We start from the raw sequence: 26240 nt of genomic DNA, 5'->3' as shown, positions 1-26240 counted from the left end.
ATACATGTGTTATGTACATGTGAGGTGTGAATGGTATCCTGTCTATGGTGTTTGATAAGAATGGGTTTTAAGATTGTACAACTGGAAGGATTTGTATGACAGCATGCCATCAGGAATTTCGGAATTATAGGGTCTTAACATGAAAGGGAAGAATACAGTGTCTCACTTGATGGGGTCACAACATCTCTCCAACAGTCATCTAATCCCATGTGATCCTCCCTCACAATACCACACCCAGATTCATGATCAGGTAGACACTGTTGTCCTCTGACCCCATGGGAGGAGATCCTAGGTTGGGGGATAGCTTAGATATTACTGCACTGTGGTCAATGTTCCTAAGTACTTATTTGAATGTGTTTTGATCATAGTGCAATACTAAATGTGTATACATTTCTACAGTTCCCGCATTACAATTTTTATTATGCCGGTCAAGTGGCACAGCGAGTAGAGCGCCTGCTTTGACACCCGTGCAGAGCCTGTTAACGCAGGTTCGAATCCCGGCGGGGCCAAACTCAGCCTTTCATCCTTCCGAGGTCGATAAATGAGCACCACACACCGTGGGTAATAATAAGCAGCGCTCAGATACCTGAGGGTTTGTAGCGCTATATAAAAGCCTAATTATTATTATTATTATTATTATTATTAATTGTTCTTTGGTACTAGCCTGACTGCTCCGCTACCCATTGAGCACATTCTGGTCCAACTTGGTGGACACATAGTTCTACCACTAAGGATAGATCTCTCATCACACCCCTCATCAAAGGGCTGTGTATAAAGTTCCTAACAGCAGGTGTGCTTGATTGGAGGTTGAGGTAACCACCAAGCCTTTAGTTTCAGTTTAAAGGCAGTGACTCTGTTATTTGCCAAACACTGGGATTCAAACCCTGAGAACCAGAAGAAAGGACCCACCTGAAGTTGGCAACCAACGCTCTGCACAATAATCACCTGGTCCTTTGAAAAGCAATCAGCCAAGCTTTGCTGCTCCTGCGACCAGCTGGAATTGTGTGGCACACCTTCCTTTTAACGAAGTAGGACAAGTTGGATCCGTTTCTCCACAAGACATTTTGTGCTCCTGGAACTCATTGGTCTGCCTGATACTCCTGTCCTAGAAGAAACTCTTATCGCATTGCCTGGTTTGTCAAGTAGGATCCTGGTGCTGTTCCTCTCGTGTTGGGCACTCCATGTCGTGCATCCTTTTGCTCAGAACTGCAATTTGTGATTCTTTCAATGGTCACTGTTTGTAATCTGTGCTGTGACATTTTTCAAATCTGCCTCTTTGGGGTCCACTAACTTCACTACTATCTAATTGTTCTGTTTCTCCGGGGGCATTTGCTGCTCTTCCTGCAATCTGACAGTGAATTGCCATCTCTGTGTTTGCAAAGTTGTGACAGATCTGCAAGCTCTTCAGCAACAGGTCATTGACTGCCTTCTTCATCTTTGGGGTACTTGCACTCCAGCTAGGTTCTTGGATCCATTCCTCCAGCTATGAGGGCTTCTATTTCTGACCCTAACCACCCAGTGTCAAACTGCAGCCCATCTCCCCCTTCTCCATATATTCCTCTCTGCAAACCTGAAGCCCATTTCAGTTTCTTCAGAGTCTGAATGTTTTCCTTTGGGTCCGAACCTTGTGTTCTTGGTTCAGTGTATCTGGTGTTAAGAGGGCTCCCTTGCAGAATCATTCCCATCCGGGCTTAGATTGCAACTTTGCTGGCTGCGGATGTCCAAATGCATTACTGCAATCTTCAAGTTTGTGCTGAGGTGAGCCATCTTTTGACACTGGACTTTATACTTGTGGTTCCCCTGTCCTCTGCTGGGTCTTCCTGCAGCTCTTCTGGCTTGTGGGTAGGGTACTCTGTGCTGATTATTAGCTTCTTAAAACATGTTATTTGTTTTTACACAACAATAGAACATACAGACGTCAACAAATGCTCCATAGCATTGTGCATTAATAGGGTCTGTCTACCTAACTTCCCCCAGCACCCCTGTCTTTCTCGCCTACAGTGTTATATTCCATTTTACCATCTGCCATAAACCCACATGGTACAAATCTTTCACATTACGGGGGAGACTCCCACGTCTCCAGCTACGCCATGCACTGTTAATGACACTGTTACTGACAGTTATTGTGCCAATTGTTTCCAGGAATCTAGGGCTACACTTTGCTCCTCTTGACCTCTACGGGCCGCCTCTTGCCATACAACGGTTTCCGCTTTCAACCATTTTTGGGCGCCTTGCCTGTCCCTTGCATGCTTTCCATCCCATAGCTATCCTGCCCTTCGCCAGTATGTATGCTCATTTTTTTAGTTTACTCACATGTTCTACCCATCACGGCAAGGGCCTGAACTATCTCCTCCCAAAAAAGCCTAATCTCTGTGCATGCCCAAAACATGTGTAGTAAATCTGCATCACTCATTCTGCATTTTGGACAAACCTGCTCCGTCGCCCTGCTAAATTTGGCAATCTTTTTCTGCGTCCGGTACGCCCTATGTGTGACAACCAACTTGATCAACTGGAGCTTTGCATTCCTAGAGACCTTTTATATGCTATGTTAGAACTTCATCTGTCAGTTGTTGCTGTAGATCTGCTTGCTAATTCTGTCTGGTCTGCGCCATCATATCAGGTTTTGACATTAACAGCTCATATAGCCGTGACACCTCGTGTCCTGCTTCTGAGAAGTCATACAATGTTTCTATGAAATTCTCCTTCTGTAATATCCCATCGCTTATCGGCCATCTGCTCTGCACCCCCTGCAGTATTACTGCATGTGTGATATATTGTCCTGCATGTATCCCTGATTCAGAGGCAAGTGTGTCAAAATCTATGCTTTCACCCATAGACTTGAATTGGACCTTTTGGCGCTTCATTTTGCTGGCAGGTGACTGGAAACAACTCCCTCCAGGCACCTGCCAGCAAAATCCAGTGCGAAAAATACAAGTACCAGAATCCTCAGAGCTAATTAACTTGTTACACCTGAAACAGAAAAGCAGACCCGCCTGAAAAAACAAAGAAACTCAGCCTCCCTGAAGATTGATGAAGTCATGAAAACGTGCGTTAGGAGGAGAAGCTAAAGACTGGTAACAGAGGGCCTGCCTTCACATCTTTAAACATTAAGATGCTAGCATAGTTAGAAAGTTTGCATTTTCCTTAGCTGTCTTGCCAAACTCTAGTTGCTGCATCAGCCTGCTAACGGGTGTCTTTTGCTGAAACAGACTTTGCTCTGCCTTTGCAACCCGGAAAGTGCACAGTTCTGCATCTCCTTCAGGGGTCTGGCAAATCTCTTGCACATGTGTCCATCTGTGAGCCTATCCATCTTGATGATGAACTTTGCTTGCATATCAGAAATGTGAACTATGACCGTGCTGCACCTGGTTTGGGTGACTGACAAAGCCCTTGAATTGTAATCTGTTTGAGATTCTTTTATTGGAAGGTACAGACTGCGCTTGTCCTCTTGAGTGCTGCTCCATCACTTTGGTGCAGCCCACTGCGATGTCTGACATGTTACCTAACACTTGAAGTTTCCTTTGTTTATGCCTCTCTATTAGAAATATACTAGGATCTCAATTATTGGGCCAAACTATAGTAATTTGGGAGGAAGCAGAACTTCTATTTTTAGAGGCACTTTGCCACAGTGCTTTCAAATGCTTGGTGGCTGGCTTATGAGAGAGGAGCCCCTACTTTTAGATATTTCTGAGCTTCCACTGGGGTAAATTCTGGCAAAAAAATCAAGACCCCTGTTGGAGGGAAGTGGCAGGGTGAAAGCCAGCTAATTTTGTTTGTGCCATGGACCCGACGCCAGCGACCAAGAAGGGGAATTTTTCAAACGGGGAGGAAGGAAATCCCAACCGCCTCTGGTGGGAGAACAGGAGGTGATTGGCCTGATAATGCAGAAGAGGGAGGGTAATGTGGGGGGACAATGGGGACAAAGGGAGTACCAGAGCAAGTTAGGGCTGGGCTTATAAAAATCCAGAAAATCGAAGATTGATAAAAGGTGTTCGGGTTAGGTCATGAGGAGTTGACGGACCAAAAGACCTGGCGGAGGAAAGCAGTGTTGAGGAGATTGTGGCTCTGTTGGGAAAGTGCACAGGCAAGGTAGTTTGTGTGAGAGTGTGGTACCAATTGTAGCATGTAGTGTGTAGTAAGAGTGAGACATGGATTCAAAATGGCGTCCTCTGGGAGGAAGGCGCATGTGTAAGATCGTGTCTGCAGGGCCTCCGAAATCAACATGTTGACCCTGCCAACAAATGCAGCGAGAATAACTTAAATAACAGCTAAAGGAACAACTGCGGACTTGAGATCGCCTGATATTCTAAGCTGGAAATGTAAAGGGTGACCGTCGCGTGTCTCCGAGAACGAGGGTACGTCACCCAAGCCGGAATCTGGCGGCACTTAAGAGGAAGCCGTATGAGACCGGAAACTACGGCACCAGGGATAAACCAACATGCAAGAGACACATATGGAGATCTCACAACGGCACTGTCAGAAAATCTTATGTGGGGGGGGGGGGGGAGTCTCCATTGTTGGCTGGAAGATACAGGGTGGGATGAAGGAGATGAGAATCTGAAGCAAGGTAATGGGCAGAGCCAAGTTGCGTTAAGCCCTGGGCGGCGGAGTAGGAAACGAAGTGACCACAACATCAAGAAAACCCAGATCACTTTAAAGCTTAAATCAGATCGTAGAAGCATGAGGGCTGAGTGCAAGGGCAGGGGAGGAACCCAACATGAAATCCAGAGGGGCGTGCAGAAAATGGCAATTTAAGTTGGGGGTAGGAGGAGTTAAGGGGGCATCTACCTACCAAAGGGGTAGTATGCAGTCTAAATCCTGGAAGAAGAACCCGACATGAAGCAGTAGGACCTGATGAGCAACTAAGCGAAGAGTGAAAGGCCTCCCAGTCCCTCATTAGAGGACGTTACACTATGGTGGCAAAAGAGGACAGCGGAGTAAATTCCCTACAGGACTCCAGGAGTTTCTAACGGTTGTGAGCTTTCCAGGGGAAGAATGGCACCGCACCAAGGCGGTGTCCTGTACGGGAGCCCCTAACGGAGAGGGTGCTTGTTATATCTTGATGCTGAAAGGGAAGGGGAAAGACCCTCATGTCTGACCCAAACCATGATTAATTCTTGCGGAGGGATGGGGGAGGTTCTCCATCGCTGCTGGCGGCAAGGGAGAATCTCGACGGGAGACGCACATCCTAAGGAAACATGAGATACAGACGGGGGGAGGGGCATCCAACTCTGATCGCAGTTAATAAAGGAGAATGGGTCAATTTCTTGAAAAATTCTCCATGTTGAAGGTGGAACTGAAACAATAATTGTATGAAATGAAGGGGGAGATGGCTAAATTGCAAGAACTCATTGACATAAATGAAAGGGCCCTTCAGAACAGGTTGTGACGTAATGACATGTCTGAACAATGTACCCGAAATGTAGGGAATAAAAACCTCAGACAATCCAACACTTAGTTGGAGACCTATGTGACATACCTCCGGAAGTCTCCACATGGATCGGGTGGAGCCCAAAAGAACAGAGCCAGGAGCTAGGGCAAGAAACGTTCTGATGGCGATGACACCCTATAATCAGAAGGAAAATATCCTAAGAGCATTGCGGACTGACCGGAATCAATGGGGCGGAAGTAGATGTGTGAAAGCTCTGCTCCAAAAACAAATTGGATATAAATGGACATTCCGTTTCAGAATCATGTTTACATGCAAGGGCAGACAACGGAGGATCTCCACCTGCAGTGAAGGCCTGAACATATTACAAATCGGAGAATCATAAACAGAAGATACTCCCACATCTATTCACAGGGCAATATGCAGAACAAAACTTGCTAAATAAGGAAGGACTATGTTCAGAATTAAGGAGTAACTTCTTTATTGATACCATCTACAGTGCACCGCAGAAGTTAGGGGAAGTTTGAGATGGGTCAAGAAAACTGGAGAACACCCGCAGCCAATAAGAGGCATAAGGGGCATTTTTGGACACAGAAGGCGTGGGGTCTGGGTGGAGAATCCAGCGTCCATGGCGTCATTAGAATTGCATAGTGGGGTGGGGTATTTGGGTACCCCCGACAGTTATCTATGACAGCCTTTTTGGATCATTTCCGAAGGCACTTGGAAAACACTAGGAACTGTGATGCAACCTGGGGAAAGGTTATGGGCTGTTGGGCTAGACAGGGCAGTTGTGGACAGGGGAGTCTGAAGTGGATGGAGGTGGCTTTGGATTTGGAGCTTGTATGCTTGGTGGAAAGATGTGCACAGACAGAACAGATCAGAAATCTCCACATCAGTACCACAGTAAAGTGTGCGCATCAACATGAGGTCTTCATATCGTGGTGCGCAAGTGAAGTAGAGATGGGGTTGTCCATTGAAAGTTCCTGCATATAACATTATGGGCTAGAACACCCGTGTACATAAGATGGAGCACTTCTTAAATATGAAAAACCCTGAAATAGCACTGTAAGAAATTTGCATACGCAAGGCAGACAAAATTAGATTTCATTTACGCTCTTACCCCCATATCTTGCAGTCCAATGCAGATGACAAAATCGGTGGGCTGCTCATTGCTCTCTAAAATATTCCAAACAGAGAAATTATAGGGACACAGTGACAAAAAGGTGGGCAATTATTCATTCCTCAAGATACAAATAGGCCACTACACATGCACAACACCACAGTTTATGCCCCAAGTACTAGACAGGATGGGTTCTTGAGATCAGTGATCACCCAATTGGTACCAGGGACAAATGACTCCTTCATAAGTTCTCAAATAACAATTTGAACATATCTCACTAATAGATGCTTGTAAGGTGATTACTGGAAGTGAAAAGGGTTTTACTTTTTATTCTCACGTACACTGTTCCTTCTCACGCATTGACTACGTATGGGTTTCAGTACAGCTTGTGGGGAAGATATAAGCAGTAGACCTGGGATCAATTGCTCTTTCTGACGAGGATCCCATCTGCTGACCATAAAAACACAAAGAACCTCCAGCGGGCTGTGGAAATGGCCCTTTCCCAGTGAGTTCCTCAATGATGAGGTCCTGACAGAATGTACAGGAGATAAAATAAAGGGGTATTTTGAAGACCACTCAATACCAGAAACACTTGCAAGGACCGTATGCAATGTGTTCAAAGCAGTCATTAGGGGGACCTGATGGCAGTGGAGGCAAAATGAGAAAAAAAATAGAAACAACTGGAATTAGATTGGGAAGATCAGTTGAAAATGACTATGAAGGCACTGGCGGTCCAGCCTAGCAGAGCCGATATGAAAGCCTTTAGGTCCTTAAGGGGCCAAGTGGACCTTTTATGAACCAAATGGGCAGAGAAAAGCTTATTGAATTTAAAGCAGAGGTATTACATTAAAGCCAACAAAGCGGACCGCTTCTTAGCAAAGCAATTTAGGGAAGAAACACTGGCGAAAATTACATTACACATTTTAAAAAAGGGGCAGCATTCGTAACCAAAAACGAGGAATAGTGGAAAAATGTGTAGAATACTACTCAACCCTCTTTGTCAGGCTACCCATTGGAGGCCCTGCAGAAATCCTACTTGTAATCCACTCCTCTACAATAAAAATGACATTTACGGAGAGAGAAAAGCTAGAAAAGGACATAACGGAAGAGGAGGTACAAGTTGTAATAAACAAACTCCCTCTCAATAAAGCACCGGGACCAGGTGGTTTCCTAGCAATATTTTCTAATACCTTTCGAATCATTCTAGTTGCGAAATTATTGCAACTGTACCAATACCATTAGAACAACGGACGGAATAACACCATGGCTGAAGCAGAGATGGTTTTGTTCCCAAAACCAAAGACCCAACGGTATGCAGCTCCTATTGCCCTTAGCATTAATAAATATTGATGCAAACATGTACATAAAACATTTGGTCGAACATACTCTAATAGATCCTCCCAAACCTAATAGATCCAGATCAATCTGGATTCATAAAGAAACAGCAGACATGCCCACTAGTGGCGAAGATATAAAAGGTGAAAATCCTGGCATTTCTACTCTTGATGCCAAGAAGGCTTTCGATACGATGGAAAGGTGTGGAGCCAAGTTTACACAAATGGTGCACGCTAAATATTATACAACAAAGATATAGTTATCAATTAATGGTCAACTATCCCAATTTTTGATGTCAAAAAAGGAACTAACCAAGGATTCTCGCTGTCCCCATTATGGTTTCCTGGCTAGAATGGGGATTACAGAGAGGATCACAGGAATAACATTTGGGGTTTAGGGCACAAAATCAAAACATTTGTGGACAATATGTTGCTAGCACTGATGACCCAGTTTGCTCAATTGGAGCGCTGCTACGAGAGAGAGAGGTATTTGGGGGAATAGTGGGGCTCAGAATAAACATGAAGAGGTCGGAAATACTCTACTTATAGGTAGGAGACCTGTTGGAGTTAGCACGCAGATGCTCTTTATTTTATTTGTATGGTGCTGAAAACAAGACCTGCAGGCGTAATAGTGTTAACAAGACAAATATTAAAATAACATATAGACCAGTGGCAAGGCATCAATAGTGATCAGACTATGAAGAAAGGTCAATAAAACAGAGCTATCTTAATCCCCATTTAAAGCTGATGAAATAGCGACAAAACTGTAGATCGGGAGGAAGGGCATACCAGCTTCTCAGCGCCACGTAGGGGAAAGACCCCTGAGCAACCATAGTCTGCTTGGCCCTAGGCGCCTGAAGGAAGAAAGAGTGATTAGATCTTAACACCCTTGTGCAGACTGCCAGGAGAGTCTGCTGGATAAATATACAGGACTGTTGCCATACAGGCACTTTTGTGTAATACACGATAAACAAAAGGTGATTCTACTAGTAATAGGCTTCAGAGATATTATCCCTTTTGCGTAATCCCTCCCCAGCCCGTACTGCATTATTTGGCACGGTCTGTAGCCAGAGGATTTCTCCTTTACCCATATCCTGGAATGGGCTGGAGCAATAGTCCAGTTTAGCGCCTATTCTAGCCCGAGCAATGGTTGCACAATTGCTAGTGTTCAGAAAAGGCCTTAACTGAATTAGCAGTTTGAGATAGTAAGGAGAAGAGACCAGGCTGTCCACAGGAGCTGTCATGTTCAATTCTTGATCTAGGATTATACCCAAGCTCTTCACTTTGGGACGTGTAGCAAAGACACACCCTGCAATTTTAAATCCCTGAAAATCGAGAACCAATTTTTTATTTGAGCTGCTGTGCCTGTTATCATCTGCATTGTTTTTGTATCATTCAAGGCTAAGCCATTATTCACCATGACCATCCATGACTTTATAAGAGTGTTAACTGAATTGATGGTTTCAGTGTCTTTGATGTAATCACCGAAAGAGGTATGAGGCATTTGGTGTGGCATTTGGTGGTGTTGGTGCAGTTTGTATTTCTCATGCTCGTGAATCTGCTTAGAATCACATGCTGTGCATATAGTCTGACATCTAGTCAAAATCGCAGCATCTTTCTTTCGAAGATCGAAAGGGGGCGTCAACATGGGTGCGACTGTAACAATATCCCTAATGTGAAATGTAGTGTACCCAAAAGCCCTCACGCATCGAGGTCCCTCAGGTTGTTTTTTTTCCGCCAACCTAGTTGGTCGCCTATGCAGAGCTCGTACAAGTTTTATATTGCTAACTTTGTCCCCACGGCCTACGGTCGTCTAGTCTGACTAATCTTCAACAACTTCCTCGTGGGTTTCCTGCCGCCAAAGACATCTATACCTGCTCGGCGACTGTCAACCGCGTGGCCTCGACCCTTCGGCTGGCCCTTACAGTAAGGATAGTGGGGCCCTTGGGTTTATTCTCCTCTAAGAATGTATTTACTTTACCCCTCTCTTTCTCTTCCTGGTCTGACTCCCGTTACCCTCTGCTCTGGAGAGGACACCCTTTAAATTTCACCCATTGCCGGTTTCGACCGAAAGCATTGAAAGACAGGCAGACTAAATGCTGTGTGGCCTACGCTATGCAGGCCGAAAGCCTTTCCACCGTTGGCGCCGTCGCTTTGGACGACGAGAAATCCGTCGGCAGCCATGGCTCCGAAATGGAAACCATCGACCACTCGGCAGAGCATACGGGCTCCCAAATGCCCGGCCCGGGCAGACAGGCCACCAGCTCTGTTATGGGGAGTTATCAACTCGGCCATAAGAGCACACACAACCCCTAAGGCCTCTTCAACAGTCTCGTCGAAGAAGCGCACAGCGCTAACAGGGCTGCCGAAAAAGTTGATTGCGTCTCCCGAACCTCGCGGGTCGGCACCCTCCACGCAACCGCTTTCGCGGCATGCGACTGGGCATCCATCTGGAATGCGCGTTCACCCTAAAAAAAATACTGTCGCCGACACACTGTCCAAAGGCACACAAGCACCAAAGGCCACGGTGGAGTCACTGATTGCGACTGTGTCGTCGGGCGTGTCGAGACGTTCGATTCAACCGCCGAAAATCCGCGAAAGCCTTGCGGCTCTCATTTCGGCAGCCTCTCTCGTCGAGAGGCATATTCTGAAGCCCCCCAGCCTCTCTAAGGCCTTCTTGGGATAATCTCCCCCTTCTGGGCAACCTTTTCCACCTCCAGACCCTTCTGCCTCTTCCCTATGGACCAGGGATAGATTAAATATGCATGGACATATAGACTTTTCTGACGGGTACATTTCACCCAAAAGACCCACGCAAGAGGACTCCTGCCCCATTCAGACTTTGCCCCAGACTCCTGCCCCAGCCATCCCTTTACTGAAGTCTATAGAGGCACCTGGCCCCTTCCTTGCTGTCGCCGTCCCTCACACGGGCAGTCCCTGGCTTGAAAAATGATTCCGGTCATCACCTTCTGACCCACACTACATAAGGGATCATGCTACACCAGACTCCTTTTGTGGTTACTACCACTCGGAAAAGGGCAGGGCCTCCACTGTCCTCCATGGAAGCCCCTCCGGGAAAAAGACTGTAAAAAGCTTTATGCCCTGGTTAAATTTGTCACTGCCTCTTCGACCCACTATACTCGGATCGCAAACAATACCACTCTCCTGGCGAGTTACAGCGATGTCCAAGAGCCCACCCGATCGTGGCTGAGGGCAGTAGGTTACCTATAACATATTGAAGAACACTGAGTGCTGCTGAGACCGCTGGATGCACCCTATCCCAGGGACCTTACTTGAGACACGCCTGGTTAAAGTACTCCGGCTTTAAACCCGAGACTCTGGCCTCACCGATCAGCAAACCATTTGAGGACTCCAACTTTTTTGGGAAAGCTGTTGATGACGCCCGGGAGACTGCGAAAAAAGAATGTGAAACACTAAAGTTGCTCAGCCAGATCACGGCTAAGCCCTTCCACCAGCGTGGAGGCTCTAACTCACTCTAGACCTTTCATGGGCAATTTTTCTCCCACTCTCCCCATGGACAATACGGCTCAGGGAGTACCTCCTGGTCCTCTGGCCAAGGCTCATCTGGTAGCCACCAATACCAACAAAGAGGCCCTTTTAGGGGCAAACGCATAGTCAAGAACTCTACTCCTAGAGGCTCCCCGGACTCCACCTCGAAGTGACTCGCCAGTTTGGGTCCCCTCCCATGTGTTTCCGTCGGGGGTAGCTTCTCATTCATCCACGTCTGGTAGGAGGAATAACATCATACCAGTGGGTTCTAAATTCTATTGCCTTCCATTGCCCACAGCTACTGTATAGAGTTCCTCCGGCCACCTCAATACCACACACTCAGAAGCAGGCGCCTGTCGCCAGAACACCTACGCATCCTGCTGAAAGAGTCTCAGGTACTGCTGGAAAAGGGCGCCATAGAAGTCGTCCCCATTCTCCAGGTAAACAAAAGTATTTATTCAGTGTACTTACTTGTAACCAAAAAGCCTCTCACCATGCGCCCTGTTTTAGACCTGCGCCCGGCGAACAAGTATGTAAACCCTCAGAAATTCAGGATGACAACACTTCAGGAGGCAATCCCACTGATGCAGCAGGGGGGTTACATGGCCACATTGGACATGAAAGATGCACACTTAATATTTCAATGTTACCAACATACAGAAAGTACCTCAGGTTCATGATAGAGGACACCCGCTATCAGTTCATGGTTCTCCCCTTCGGCATTGCCTCGGCACCAAGGGTATTCACGAAGTGACTGGTGGTAGTAGCTGCTCACCTGCGCAGGCAGTCCATCCCAGTCTATCCTTACCTCAACGACTGGCTCATAATGTGGGATTCGTACAGAATGTGCCAAACAAATACCCAGAAGACGTAGATCTCCTCTTCAACCTAGGTTGTTCTATTAACGAGAAAAACTCCAGTGTAAACCCCAATCAAGTCAACCAGTTTCTGGGCGCGCTAATTCGGATCAAAGACTGCTTTGTCTTGCCCTCCAATGAGAGGGTTCAAAACCTGCTGTTCCAGATCCCTCACTATGTAGCCTGTCACCAGATGACTGTACGCAAAGCCAAGCGACTGTTTGGGATGATGGCTTCCTGCGTCTACCTAGTTCCCCATGCTCGTCTAAGCACGCACCCCATGCAAGAGTGACTCTCGAGCTAATGGTGTCAGGCCAGTGGGATGATCTAGTGATTGTCTCGGCAGCCCTCGTACAGTCTCTGTAGTGGTGGTCGAGGGAAAACTTTCTGCAGGAGAAAACCTTCACCACCCCGCAGTAGAAGCTACTCTCACCACAGATGCATCTCTGACGGGGTGGGGAGCTCACCTTCAACAGACGCACGGCGTGTGGTCCCCAGTGGTAGCATCCAATCACATCAACCTGTTGGAACTGCTAGCAGTGTTAAAGGCCCTGAAGGCCTTCCAGACACTCCTCCAGGGGAAGACCGTTCTAGTCCTCAGGGACAGTACTAGGGCCATGCTCAAACAAGGGGACGTTCACACTCTAGGGCTTTTCAAACTGTCCCAGAGCATATGGAAGTGGGCTCTCAAACACAAAATGTTCATCCTTTCACAACATGTTCCAGGGGAACTCAATCTTCTGGCGGACATACTCGGCAGAGACTTCCCCTCCACTCATAGAGCACAAGTGTGTGACGGCTACAGGAGGACGTTGTACTCAATGTCGTCGTAGAATGGGGCATCCCACAGATCGACTTATTCGCCACTCCGGAGAACGCCCAATACCCAGATTACACCTCCAGGTACCCTCAGAACCGCTCCAAGGGGAACTGTCTTTGGATAACATGGTTCGGGAAATGTATCTATGCTTTTCCGACCGATTCCCCTGCTCAACAGAATAGTGCACAAGCGGCACCAAGAGCCAGTCTGGAGGATTCTGGTGACCCCTATGTGGGCCTGCCTGCCTTGGTGTTAGGCAGAAACCTGTGCAGTTCCCTCTGGGACCACTGCAAAAGATTTAAGACTACAGGTGGTTGGCAGTAAACCCAATTGGTAGCAGTCTGTACCACCCAGATTTACCTGGTAGCTGTGGCTGAGTAATCAGACTTCTCTCAAGAAGAGTTAGGCAGTATACAGAGTATTCACAATAGGTCAAAAGAACACAGTAGAACAAGCAAACACTGACCAGAGCTTGGTGTAAAAGAGATATAATTATTTATTTAAAAACACATCTAGTTAAACACACTGGCACTAATATCAAGCAGTTCAAGAACACGGTCACTAAAAGATATACACTCCCTTCAACGATTATTAGACAAGTCTTAAGTAAAGCAACACTTATTTTCAGACAGCGGTGAGCGTTTAACGAAGATGGCACTCTAATCAATCGGTTAAAAAGGGAGAGAAAGGCAGAGCAAAGATAGAAACAGATCCCAACACTTTCGGAAGAGAACAGTGGGAGAAGAAGGCAGGTTAAAACCGTAAAGTCAAAGGTAACAAGGCCGGACCCACTTTAAGAGGCTCCGGTCGAAATGTGTCCAAGGTCACACGGTTAAAAGTGCCCAAAAGTCTTGCAATAGTTTCAGAAGGAGTTGGATCAACAGAGAGGGACCAGTTAGATGTCAAGGCGGCCAGCCCAGTCCAGAAGGTTAAGGGATTATTGTTACCTTGTAGCAATCTTTAGAAAGGGAGGCCTGGCGGACACGGTACCTTAAAATGGTGAGAATGCTCCAGCGGGGGCAGTTGTTCCTGGCAGTGGGTGCAAGTCGGTGCTTCGTCCGGAGGAAGAGAGGATCTCGTCGGGGAGGAAAGCAGGGGTCCGTTGCACTGCCAGGGAAGAAACCAGCCACAGAGTTCTCAATTAAAAGGAGCGGTCCTTTTATTCGCGGTCCAGTGGTAAGTGGCTATCCGGTTGCCGGGGTGCTTGGCACAGGCAATTCGACCACAAGACGTCCTGGGATGCGAGCAAAGAAGGTAAACTGGTTGTGCCCACCAGTCAGGGGAAGAAGACTCTCCAGCAGGGAGATCTCCTCTGTCGTTGGGAAGTGGTGAGTCGGTTCAACAGGGCTCCACCGGTGGTGTTGTAGAAGGTCGGCTCAGCTTCTCCCTCGTCGGATTTTCAAGTCCTGTGGCGACTTCTGAAGTTCCAGTACCAAAAGCCCTGCTTTTATGCATCACACCCCCATTCACTCAGCCTAGCTGTCAATCAAACATGCTAAGTGGTGAGCCGGCCGGCTCACCACTTGGGCCAATCACACAAGAGTGCGACTTGAGTTACCAAGGTAACTCAGTCCAGGGTGCCTAAACCCCCTCCCACACCCCCTGTGGTACCCGGAGTGGTACCACTTTTGGAGGCTTCTGTGGAGAAGCCCGCCAAAAAGTGGCACAAAGGGCTCGACCTTTGGTTTGGAGTTACAGAGGCGAACACAAATGCCATTTTAAAACAGAGTTCTGGCAGAAAATACCAACCGGTGAATTAATATTAAATAAACCGGCGGTATGTTAGAGGATATGTTAAAAAGTATTAGCCTCGAACAATGGGAAAATCCCATAGAGATATATTCGCGGTTGAATATAAAAAGTAGTATCCACTGCCACCAGCCAAAACTCGACGAGGGGGGACGGGACAGTGCCCCCTCAAATAACAGCCCCAGGGGCAATCGAATTGCCCCTACCAATACGTCCACAATATGATGGTTTGTACTGGTTCTGTTAGTAATTTGGGACAAGTAAAGCCAATGGTGACAAGCCCTGGGAGACAGTAGTCAGTCCTAAGGTATGGAGTCTATGGTGGGGGGTCACTATGACACCCCGGTGTTACTGCACAGAGGGTGCTGTGTAACACACATAGAAAAAACATATGAGACCCTATGGAGTAACATTCAAAGGAACACCACAAATCATGTGCAAGAGTGGGAGAAAGAGAGTCTCACTCTTGGCAGGAGAAAAAAAAAAAAACTCCAGAAATCCAGCAAAGCTGCTGGGGGACTCACTAGGTTAGGAAATTCAGCCTAGACAGAGAATTCTCCCTAACATCTGGGACCCTCAGATTGTTTTTTTTCGCCATACTGGTCGGAAGCATTCCGCAGAGTTCCCTGGCCTTAGCCATACTTTTGCAAAATATTGTTATATTTCCCCATTTCTCCACCCCAACGTCGAGTCACCGACCTTCCACACTCGATGCCGGCCCGGAGAAGGAATCGACCGTCGAGAGCTGCACGACAGTTTGGGCCTCGGAAGGCCTCTGGCCTCGGCCCGGACCTCGGAAGGCCTCTGGCCTCGGCCCGGGCCTCGAAGGCCTCTGGCCTTGGCCCTGCAAGTAGGGAGAGTGGGGGGTGGACATACTCTACACTCTTGAATATATAGCTACATTCGTATATATTCCTACACTTATTAGCCCGCTGCCACAAGGTGCGTATGGAGGGTATCCCTTTCCAATTTTGCCCCAAGTGCAACCGCAAGTACCCTTGGGTTGACACACGCCACGTGCAATCTCTGCTTGCCGAGGGACCACCCCGAGGCGAACTGCAGAGCGTGTAGTAGGTTCAAACCGAAAACACTAAAGGACCGTATGATCAAGCGTTGGGCACACCACGCCAGGTGTCATAAGGCCATGGCAGCGGAGGGCACCTTCAGCGATGGCAGCGACGCTGTGCTTTCGGACGGCGAGGGCAATGTGGCGTCAAGGGACAGCCAAGCTCAAGTCCCTGACCTCGGAAGGTCATCCGGCAAGGCGGCTATTGGGAAAACCCCCGGCGACACAAGCGCTACCCACAGCACTTCCACAAAACACATGAAGCCCAACCGAGACTAGATGCGCACGTCGAGTTCTCGGAAAGAGGCACATAGAGAACTGTCCGAATCGGTGTCCTCTGGGCGTTCTCGATCTAGATCGCCGCATGACCCCAAGCAACCATCCACTGTTGCCAAGAGTTCCTCGCTCCCCAAGGTAACTGAGGTTCGATCGTCGGAAGACTAAGCCGACCTCTATCCCCAGACCGCACTCCAGGAGTCGGCGTCAGCAAGCCGCGTAACGGCTGTTCCCGAGTCCCAATCTCCACACTCGAGAGATGGGGACACTACCCCCGAACTGCGGCGCCAGGCGTCGCAAGGCTCCGAAGGGGCGAAAAATCAGGGTAAACACACTTCCACCCTCGGGGAGGAGGAAAAACAGAGGAAGCAGTCTCAGCCTCCTTCCACACCTCAAAAACCTTCTACTCCACAGAAACAGACAGACTAGTCTCAGTCTTCTGTTATCGCAAGGACCCCTAGTCAAGATAAAACAGGGAAAGCCCTCCAAGAAAGAGTCATTCCAAGTTCAAGTGAATGGTCTAGTGATGACATAGACAGTCATGTCAAGGATGTCATCATTGGCAGATTTCTATGCCAAGAACCCCGAACACTTCCTCTCTTATGCCCCTGACGGGTCAGCACCCTCAGGCTCTAAGGATCCAATACCCCCAAGTAAGAAGTCCCATGTTGAAGCACCAACATGGTCTTCAGACCCTTTCTGTATACAGCCCTATTCTCAATACAAGGGAGATCCATCCTTTTGTGAGGATCCAGATTTGGGCATGTTGGAAGAACAAACTGGGACGGGCTACTATGGGGATGAGGACCAAGAGGAGGAAGAGGATGACCCAGAAACCTACAGGGTGGATTCCCCGGTAGATAAAGAACCCCCGGTTACCGACTCCCCGGTCGACAACCAGCCTCTCTTGAATGAAGTCCTGTCCAGGGCGGCAGAACACTTCCACATTGACACCCAAGGTGCTCAAGAAGAGAGGGACTTTGCCGAGGAGTTAGTGGGAGAAAGGAGACCTGTTGCCCAGGCCATCCCTATCCTTAAGTCAATTCAGAGAAGAATAGACCCTTCCCTTGTAAATCCCAACCTCACTAGGGCAGTAAACCCCAGAATTGACAAGCTTTTCAGGGCAGCCCACTCAGACCCACTGTACATAAAGGGGCATCTGTAACCGGACTCCCTGGTAGTTACAAACACCCGTAAGAGGGCGGGAACACCCTTGTCATCGTCCAAAGCTCCTCCCGACAAGGAGAGCAAGAAGATTTAAGGCTTGGGCAGGAAGGTAGCCTCCACTTCAGCCTACCAGGCAAGGATTGCCAACTCCTCCACCCTGCTGGCGAGTTACAACTGCCACCAGTGGGAAGAAGTCGCGGCAATCATAGATTCCGCCCAAGAACCCTTAAAGAGCCAATTGGCACGAGTTTCGGCGGAGGGAAGAGCCGTGTCTGGTTGCATTTTAAAAGCGACCTTTGATGCCGTGGATAACACCGGCAGATTGATAACAGAAAGTACTGTTATCAAAAGGCATGCTTGGCTACGGCAGTCTGGGTTCAAACCCGAAACCCAAGCATCATTGATAGATAAACCGGTGGAGCCGGATCTATTGTTTGGAAAGGCAGTCGAGGGCATGCTGAAAAATGCCAAGGACGAGTATGAGACACTAAAATCCCTAGGCCAAATAACCAATAAACCCCCAAACCAAAGAGGGAATGGCAATTTTCCTCGCCCACGCAGACAAAATTCCCAGAGAGGGTCAAACTATTCCCAGGGGCAGGGTACACAAAGGAACAGCAACCAGCAGTCTACCCAGGGTTATGGCAGGGGTAATAAGAGAGGACATGGTAAAGGTAGAGGCAGCCCCAGTAGAGGCGGCGGCACGCCTCCACCAAAACAGTGACGCTCTGTTCAGGGTCCCTTCTCACGCATCCCCTGTAGGGGGACGCATTTCCAACTTCACTCAAGCTTGGGAAGGGATCACATCAGACAGATGGGTGCTGTCCACAGTGTCCGCAGGATACTGCATAGAACTGTTAGAGCGTCCCCGAAGCCACCCTCCACGACAAAAAATACATTCTTTGGACCACCAGAAGATCCTCCTCGAGGAGATCATCAATCTTCTAGCAAAGGACGCGATAGAACTCGTCCTTGGACCCCAGGTAAACAAGGGTATTTATTCAACTTACTTCCTTGTGCCAAAAAAAATTTGACAATGTGTCCAGTATTGGACTTGCGGCCTGCAAACAAGTATGTCAAGCCCCAAAGATTTTGCATGACTACTCTCCAAGAGGTAATCCCCCTTCCTAAAAAAAAGGGGGATTACATGGCAACATTGGACATGAAAGATGCCCATTTTCATATTTCCATGTTCCTAGCGCACCGAAAGTACTTGCGCTTCAAGGTGGACAGTCAGAACTACCAGTTCAAGGTACTGCCCTTCGGGATGGCTTCGGCTCCAAGGGTATTCACCAAGGTGCTGGCGGTGGCGGCAGCACACCTACGCAGGGAGGCAATCCCGGTGTACCCTTACCTGGACTACTGGCTCATCACGGGGGAGACCCCAGTAATTTGCAGAACAAACATGCAAAGAACAATCGACCTCCTCTTCGAATTAGGTTTCTCAATAAACGAGAAGTCAAGCCTGGTGCCAAGCACCTCCAAACAGTTCCTAGAAGCTATCCTAGACACGAAAGAGGGGTTGACCTTTCCATCAGAGGAAAGAATTCGGAATATACTGCTGCAAATTCCGCACTATCAGGCCGGTCGCCAGATAACGGTACGCAAAGCAATGCGTTTGCTGGGCATGATGGCGTCATGTATTTACCTGGTCCCCCACGAGCGCCTGCGCCTGCGTCCCATACAGGAATGGTTGGCGAAACAGTGGTCTCAGGCAAGTGGTCAGTGGGACGATCTAGTGGTCGTTTCGCCAACACTTGTACAAAGCCTTCACTGGTGGACAAGAGAAAATCTGTCCAAGCGGAAACCCTTTTACGATCCAGAGATACAGGCGGTAGTCCCAACCGATGCATGCCTGAAAGGGTGGGGAGCTCACCATCTCCACCACACAGCTCAGGGTCTCTGGTCTCACTCAGTAGCCAAGGATCATATCAACCTGCTAGAGCTTCTGGCAGTATTCAGAGCGCTTCAAGCGTTCGAGCCCTACCTGTTGAACCGGTCAGTGCAGATCCGAACGGACAGTACTACAGCCATGTTTTACCTGAACAAGCAAGGAGGGACTCGTTCGCCAAATCTGTGCAAGCTTGCCCAGAAAATTTGGATATGGGCACTCAGATGGAACATCTTGCTGTCATCTCAGCATGTTCCAGGGGATCGCAATTCTCTGGCGGATGCTTTGAAACAGAGATCCCCTTCCAGAGGAACTCGAATGGTGTCTACACAGAGAAATCGTAGAAGATATCTTCTCTCAGTGGGGTTTCCCCACTATAGACCTATTTGCCACAAGCGAAAACAGACAGTGCCCCGAATTTGCATCCAGGTTCCCACAACCAGACTCCCAGGGGAACGCCCTGTGGATGAACTGGTCAGGGATGTTTGCGCACACTGTTCCACCAACTCCTCATCAGGAAGGTGGTCAACTAGATGAACAGAGAATCGATGTCATGATCTCTGCTTCCAAAAGATCAGGACTTGCCCGACTCCCTTGGAAGCAGACCCATAACCCCGGTTCCGAGTGCCAGCCAGTCCCAATTGGGACCTTTTGGACCCTGTCCTGGCGCGAGTGGCCCCAGGCTCATACAGATGCCCAGTCCTAGCTCATAATGCTTGGGTGGACTTACCTGCAGCAGACCATGCTGCTTACTTACCTGCCAGTTGAACCCCTGATCCTCTTCTGTTTGGGACTACTTTTCCTGTTGGGTGGGGCAGGAGCCACTCCCTAGGTTCAGAACACTGGAACTCTTCTGGAAAGCAGAAACTCTTTTCTTACCTAGGCGTGGCTGTGGAAGGAGACCCCTAAGCACTACAGGAGGCTATTTAAACCACACCCGATGGATGAATCTTGCTTTGCGTTATTCTGCATTCTCTGCAGCAGAACGCTCATCGTGTCTTCTGCTTCTGATCCTGGGCCTAAGGGAACAAAGGCTTACCATCCTGGAATCCAGTCTTCAGCAGCACCTGTAAAGACAAAGAAAGAACAAGTTAGCACTACTGTCTTCAGTGGCAGCGCATCTCTTACCTGGTCCATCGGCTGTCACCAACGCCTCGTGCTGCATTCCGGCATCTGAAAGACAAAGGCTTACCTACTCTTCGCATGCTCCGGAGGTCTTCGCACTGCATTCCGGCATCTGAAAGACAAAAGCTTACCAGCTCTTCGCACGCTCCGGAGGCCTTCGGCGCTGCATCCCGCATCTGAAAGACAAAAGAAGGTGCGTTTAAAGACATTGGGCAACTTTATTACTCACGTGCCATTACTCCTTCCCACGCCGAATCCAGTGGGTATTCCAGCACCCATCAGCTTCTCTAAAGCTCCGAACCTGTACCTAAAGGTGCCATCCCTAAGTGGATTGTTAACTGTATCCAGCTGTGTTACTCCCTTTCTGAAAAAACTCTGCCTTTCAAGCTACAAGAGGCATTGGGGCCACTCTGGCTTTCTTTGCAAATGGACCCCTTGACACCATTTGCAAAGCAGCTACTTGGAGCTCTATTCACACGTTTACGCAGCACTACTGCATTGATATTCCAAGACAGATACTGAAGTGGGAAAAGCAGTTCTAAGACATTTATTTGCTCATGACCTTTCTCACATCACACCTCCTTCTTCTAACACTGCTCGCTAATCTATGCACAGCATGTGATCTAAGCAGATTCCACAAGCCTCAGAAGGGATACATTACTCACCATAATCGTATTTCTGATGCTTGTATCTGCTTAGATTCACATGCGACCCACCCTTCCTTCCTCTGAGAGAAGGCGCATGGATGCTTGTAGTCTTATCTTTCTTCTATCTGCTTGGACTATCTGTACTCACACTACTTCTCATGCTACCTCATGTCAGAAAAAATACAATCTGAGGGTCCTAGACGCGTGAGGGATCATGGGTACGGGGGACGTCGCACTAGAGATAGTATTACTGGCACGCCCTGTGTTGACGCTTATTTTCGAGTTTCAAAAAACAAACTGTAATACTCCGCAGCTTCCACTAGATGTCGGCCTATGCACACCATGTGAATCTAAGCAGATACAAGCATCAGAAATACGATTACGGTGAGTTTTATATATATATATATAATTTTTTTTTCAATGAAAAAAACTTAAGGGGACGTTATGGTTAAGTTGCACTAATAAAAACCTATGAAATTCAAAGAAAAAACTTTGTCAAAGGGACGTTATGGTTTCAAGTAAAATCGCAATCTTTGTGTCCAATTTACAAAGTGTCACCTTAAAACTCTGCCATTTCCCACCTTCTGGAATCATTTTTAACACTTCCATACACTTTTTGCAACTATCAACTAGTATTGCATCTGTAGACGTCTACGAACATCTGACTTCATAGCGGACCTTCCGGACAGTGCCACATGACCATATGCTGACGCGCGGCATGATGACGTGTCCGAGAACCCGTCTGCACTTCACGATAAGATCTCCACTTCGCGGACAGTTCAGAACTGCATTTTCTACTGATCTAGGAACTTTCAACTTCAAAATTTCTCTTGCACAGCTCCAACACCTATTCATACTCATCCATTAACAATCTAGTACACTGTAAATACTTTTAGCAAAACTGCTATTTATCTTAAAATGGCATCAGCTAATGCCATCCCTCCTCCCCAAGAGCCACCACCACTGCTGTAATCAAGGAGCATGAGAAACACTGCCTCTACCTTAGAAATAACACACGCGCAACATTTTCCCTTGTCCATCTACCCCTCCATATTAGTGTTTGGTTCCTCTTCCCTCATTTCCCTCCCCACCTTTCGTTCTCAGCTCTCCTGCCAAAAGAAACACATCCAAAAACAACAAAAGACATATTCCATTAGGAACCACCTTTCACAGTTAAAAAAAAAAACTAAAAAAAACATGTATAGACTCCATCTACTTTATATTTCTCAGTAAAGTACATAGACTCAATAGGATTTTCCAACATTTCCATTTGCATTTTGTGTTATGCTAATAGAAATATTGTGGCGTTCATCCTCCGTTCCAGGGACTGGAACGGTGGATACTGGCCCAGCAGCCCAAGTGAAGCGAGGGTGGATAACAAGGTCTCTGGACCATTATTCCCCCATTCCAGCCCCAGAAATGGGGGATCAAGGCCATTAGCACCCTAGGTTTCCAAAGAGGGAACCTGCGGTGCTAAAAGAGGATTTTTCTTCTTACACCGGGACGCCTATGGCGTCCCGGTGTAGGAAGGAAAATACTTTTCCAAGATGGCCACCATGGAAAGGGAAGGCAAAGGTTTCGTACAGGGCCCCTCTACGCTTTCCATGGCAGCCTGCAGAAGGCAAAAAGAAAACCCTATGACCATATTACCACACGCATATTTTTTTTCCCTTTCAGATCTATCCTAATTTCGAATAACTTTACCACAAAGCCAGTCACAGGTGTACATGGCCAATTTAATCCTATGTTTTGTACCTTGTGGTCATATCATGGCCAGTAGCCAGATTGTCTGGAGCATGACCTTATTCCATGACCCGTACAATCTGGCCACTGCCCATGGCCACAGGCTACCCTTCAGTCACTAAGGGTATACCGCTATTTTTTTAAAACTACATTGACTCTTGTCAAATAATAAAACATTGGCACATTTGCAAAACCATGCCTGTAGGTCCTTGCCAATGCTACTTACGCAAGTTTGCTGGAAATCCACCCATGTTTTATTTTTTCATGTGTCAAATGTATGCACATACAATCATCATATAACCTAGCCCCCACTTGACAAATTCCATTCAGACTTTACGAAAACATCTATATCTATAATATTTTTGCAAACCTTTGTGTAGATTTCTCAAACGGCACCACATTTATAAGCATTTACAATATTTTGGGACCCGCCCTCTAATTTTGCTACCGCATGACAGAATCCCACCAAACCTCGCCAAAAAACATGTATATCTAGATCTATTATCAGTTTGCCAAATGAAGTGTAGATTCATCAAATGGCACCTCATTTATAAGCCTTTACATTATTTTGGGTTCCCCCCTCTAATTTTGTCCCCGCATGACAGAATGCCACCAAACGTTTCATACTCACTCAAAATCAGGTCAGAAATATACATGCAAAATGTCATGTAGTTCCATTAAGTGGTGCCAAAGTTATAAGCCATCCAAGAACTGCATTTCACCAACCCTGTAATGCTGAGTTGTCCGCAAACTGCTCAGGACTGTTTGTGAACATCCAAACTGTTCGCAGACGTTCGCTGCAAAAAACACCCATTTATTTTTGCTTCTTGCAGCCATATCCCATCCCCATCACCACTCACCTCCCCAGAGATTATTTGATAAGTTTGACAAGTGCAATGTTGTGTTTAATATGTTTTTACCGCGACGTCCGCGGACACCGGCCGCTGTCCTCGAATCCAAGATGGCGGGCGTTTCCAAAAATCTGACGCACTTCACGCTCTTCACCATCCAAACGGTGAACACGTCTCATGTCCGCGGACATGATGCAAGCCGATTAACCAATCGGTGTCCTGTCCGCGGAGCGAACAGGGAAGTGTATCCGCGGAGCGGACATAGATGTCACTCATTATTTGTGACCTACTTTTTGGTTGTTTTAAAAGAAACTACTGGACGGATTTTCACCAAATTTACAAAAGCCCGCTTTCGGGACCAAGCCGCTGCTCCTGTCACACATTTGGTGAAAATCCGTCCAGCGGTTTGGGCTGTAGGCGTGAGCAAGGTTTTTTTTCCCCCATTCAGTCTATGGGAAAAAAAAGAAATGTTGGTACCCCCCACCCCCTATAACTTGGCCCCCCTGGACCAAAACTCACCAAACTTTGCAAAAAAATTCAGAGTGGACCATATACTTTTTTTGCAAAGTCACCAAATTTGCGGCAGGAGCTTGGTCCCGAAAGCGTGCTTTTGTAAATTTGGTGCCAATCCATCCAGTACTTTTCTTTGAAACGACCAAAAAGTACGTCTGAAAAAATTAGTTATCTATGTCCGCTCCACGGACAAGATACCGATTGGCTAATCCGTAGCGTCATGTTTTCGGACATGTGGCACATTCACTGATTGGGTGTTGAACAGCGTGAAGTGCGTCAGATTCTGTCGCTGCGCCCGCCATGTTTTATTTGTGTTTTGGTGTACGCGGACATCTCCGGTAACACATATAAAACACAACAATGCACTTGTTAAACTTATGAAATATTGTATCGGAAGGTGAGGGTTACTGAGGCTGGGTTGGGATGTGGAGTAGGAAGGCAAAAAGTGGTGTTTTCTTGTCATCGAAGTCATACGGTAAATAGCGTCGTAGAGTTTGAAATCTGGGGCAGCCATCTGCAGTGTTTGATGGAAAGAGCGGGTTTGCAAGTGTATGGAAGTACCACTTCTCATGAATGCGATGAGGCATGTTGTTGAAAAGTCAGAATGTATTTGCATTCTGAGCGAAGGTCACTTGCTTTTGTGGTTGCAAGCTCATTAGGCCCACGCATCCGACTGAACCCATAAGGGTCAATTGTTTTTTGACCTTGAGCTAAAGGGGAAAATCAGTAAGAATGCAGGGGGTGCAAGTTTGGGAAAAAATACCATTTGTTACGGTTATGTATTCAACATTTGTAAAACACATTTAATATCAGTTGAAGAAGATTCTTTGCTGCAAGTACCTCGCTGTCTGGGTTATAATGAAGACAATGGAGACGGTAAATATTGTGTAAGTTTACTTTGCACCCATGTGCAACGCTATTATTTCTTTATTATTTATTTATTTATTTGTAACGCGCCGAAGCTCGCAAGCATCAGGGCGCGACAAGGACACAAGGACGAAGAAGAACGGGACAACACATAGAGAGCATAGAGAGGGAGGAAGCAGAACGATGGCAACTAGAAGCGGTGTGGAGGTTGTCTAATTATATGAAGAGAAAGGTCTTCAATTGTTTCCTAAAGCGTTGGAGGTTGTTTTCCAATCTGAGGCTGCAAGGCAGTTTGTTCCAGTGGAAAGTCGCCAGATTCGGAAAGGCTCGGCCGAGACCAGTGGCTTTACCTGGAGGGCTGGGATTGATCAATCCTTGTTTTGCAGATCTCAAGCTACGGCTCGGCTCGTACCAGCTGAATTTATTCTTAAGGTATGCAGGTGCCGTGCCATATAGGCATCGGTGGGTTAGGATCAGTGATTTAAACTTGATCCGTTCCTTTACAGCCAACCAATGAAGATCTTTTCTGTCCTTGGTGATGTGTTCACGTTTGGATTTATTAGTGATGGACCTAACAGCATTATTCTGGATAATCTGACATTGTTTCAGGCAGTTGTTGCTGGCGCCGAGCATTAGCGCGTTCCCATAATCTAAGCGGGATAGTATGGTGGCTCTCCCTATCGTGGTGCTGTTCTTGGTATTAAGAAAAGGTCTTATCTGACATAGAAGCCTTTGGTAGTATTGACAGTTTCGCTTTAAATAAGCGGTTTGGGCTTCTGCACCTAAGGAGGATTGTAAGTAAATACCTAGTGTTTTAACCTTATTAGATACCTTAATGGTAGAATCTTTTATGGTGAATGTGGAGTAATCCGAACCAAGATTGTTTAAGGCTTTAGCGCTTCCGAAGGTCATGAGTTCCGTTTTGGAGCTATTAAGACACATCCAGTGTGCAATCATCCAGTTTTCGATGATGTCGTAAATAGCCGATAGCTTCTCGTTATCTGCGTGATGGTCTCCGCTCAGCTCTAGAATGAGCTGTGTATCGTCAGCGAAGTTGGTGAAAAAAATTCCGAGCTGAGATAAAAGAGTACAAAGGCAGCGGATATATAAGTTGAAGAGCAAGGGTGAGAAACTGGCTCCCTGGGGGACGCCGCAATCTACAGGTTTGGGTGAGGTGGAATGACCTGCCCAATTGATTTTTGAGTTCCTGTCTTCTAAAAATGAAGACACCATAAAATGTCATGTATGACCACATCGATTTGTATATCAATTTCCACGTTCTTTTTGTCTTTTTAGCAATTGCTTGGTAAAGGTT

The 26240-nt window shown here is 47.2% G+C and overlaps 1 protein-coding gene across 5 annotated transcripts in view; it reads left to right on the top strand.

Moving 5' to 3' along the window:
• TTC17 (tetratricopeptide repeat domain 17) overlaps nucleotides 1–26240 on the top strand; it is a 2246693-nt gene that overhangs the window by 673614 nt on the left and 1546839 nt on the right. The gene's annotated exons all lie outside the window — the stretch shown is intronic.

This window comes from Ambystoma mexicanum, chromosome 11 (assembly GCF_040938575.1).
Source record: "Ambystoma mexicanum isolate Mex_15411 chromosome 11, UKY_AmexF1_1, whole genome shotgun sequence".
In the NCBI taxonomy this organism is placed as follows: Eukaryota; Metazoa; Chordata; class Amphibia; order Caudata; family Ambystomatidae; genus Ambystoma; species Ambystoma mexicanum.
The sequence above is the reverse complement of the archived record's forward strand: the minus strand, read 5'-3'. Positions and strand labels throughout refer to the sequence as shown.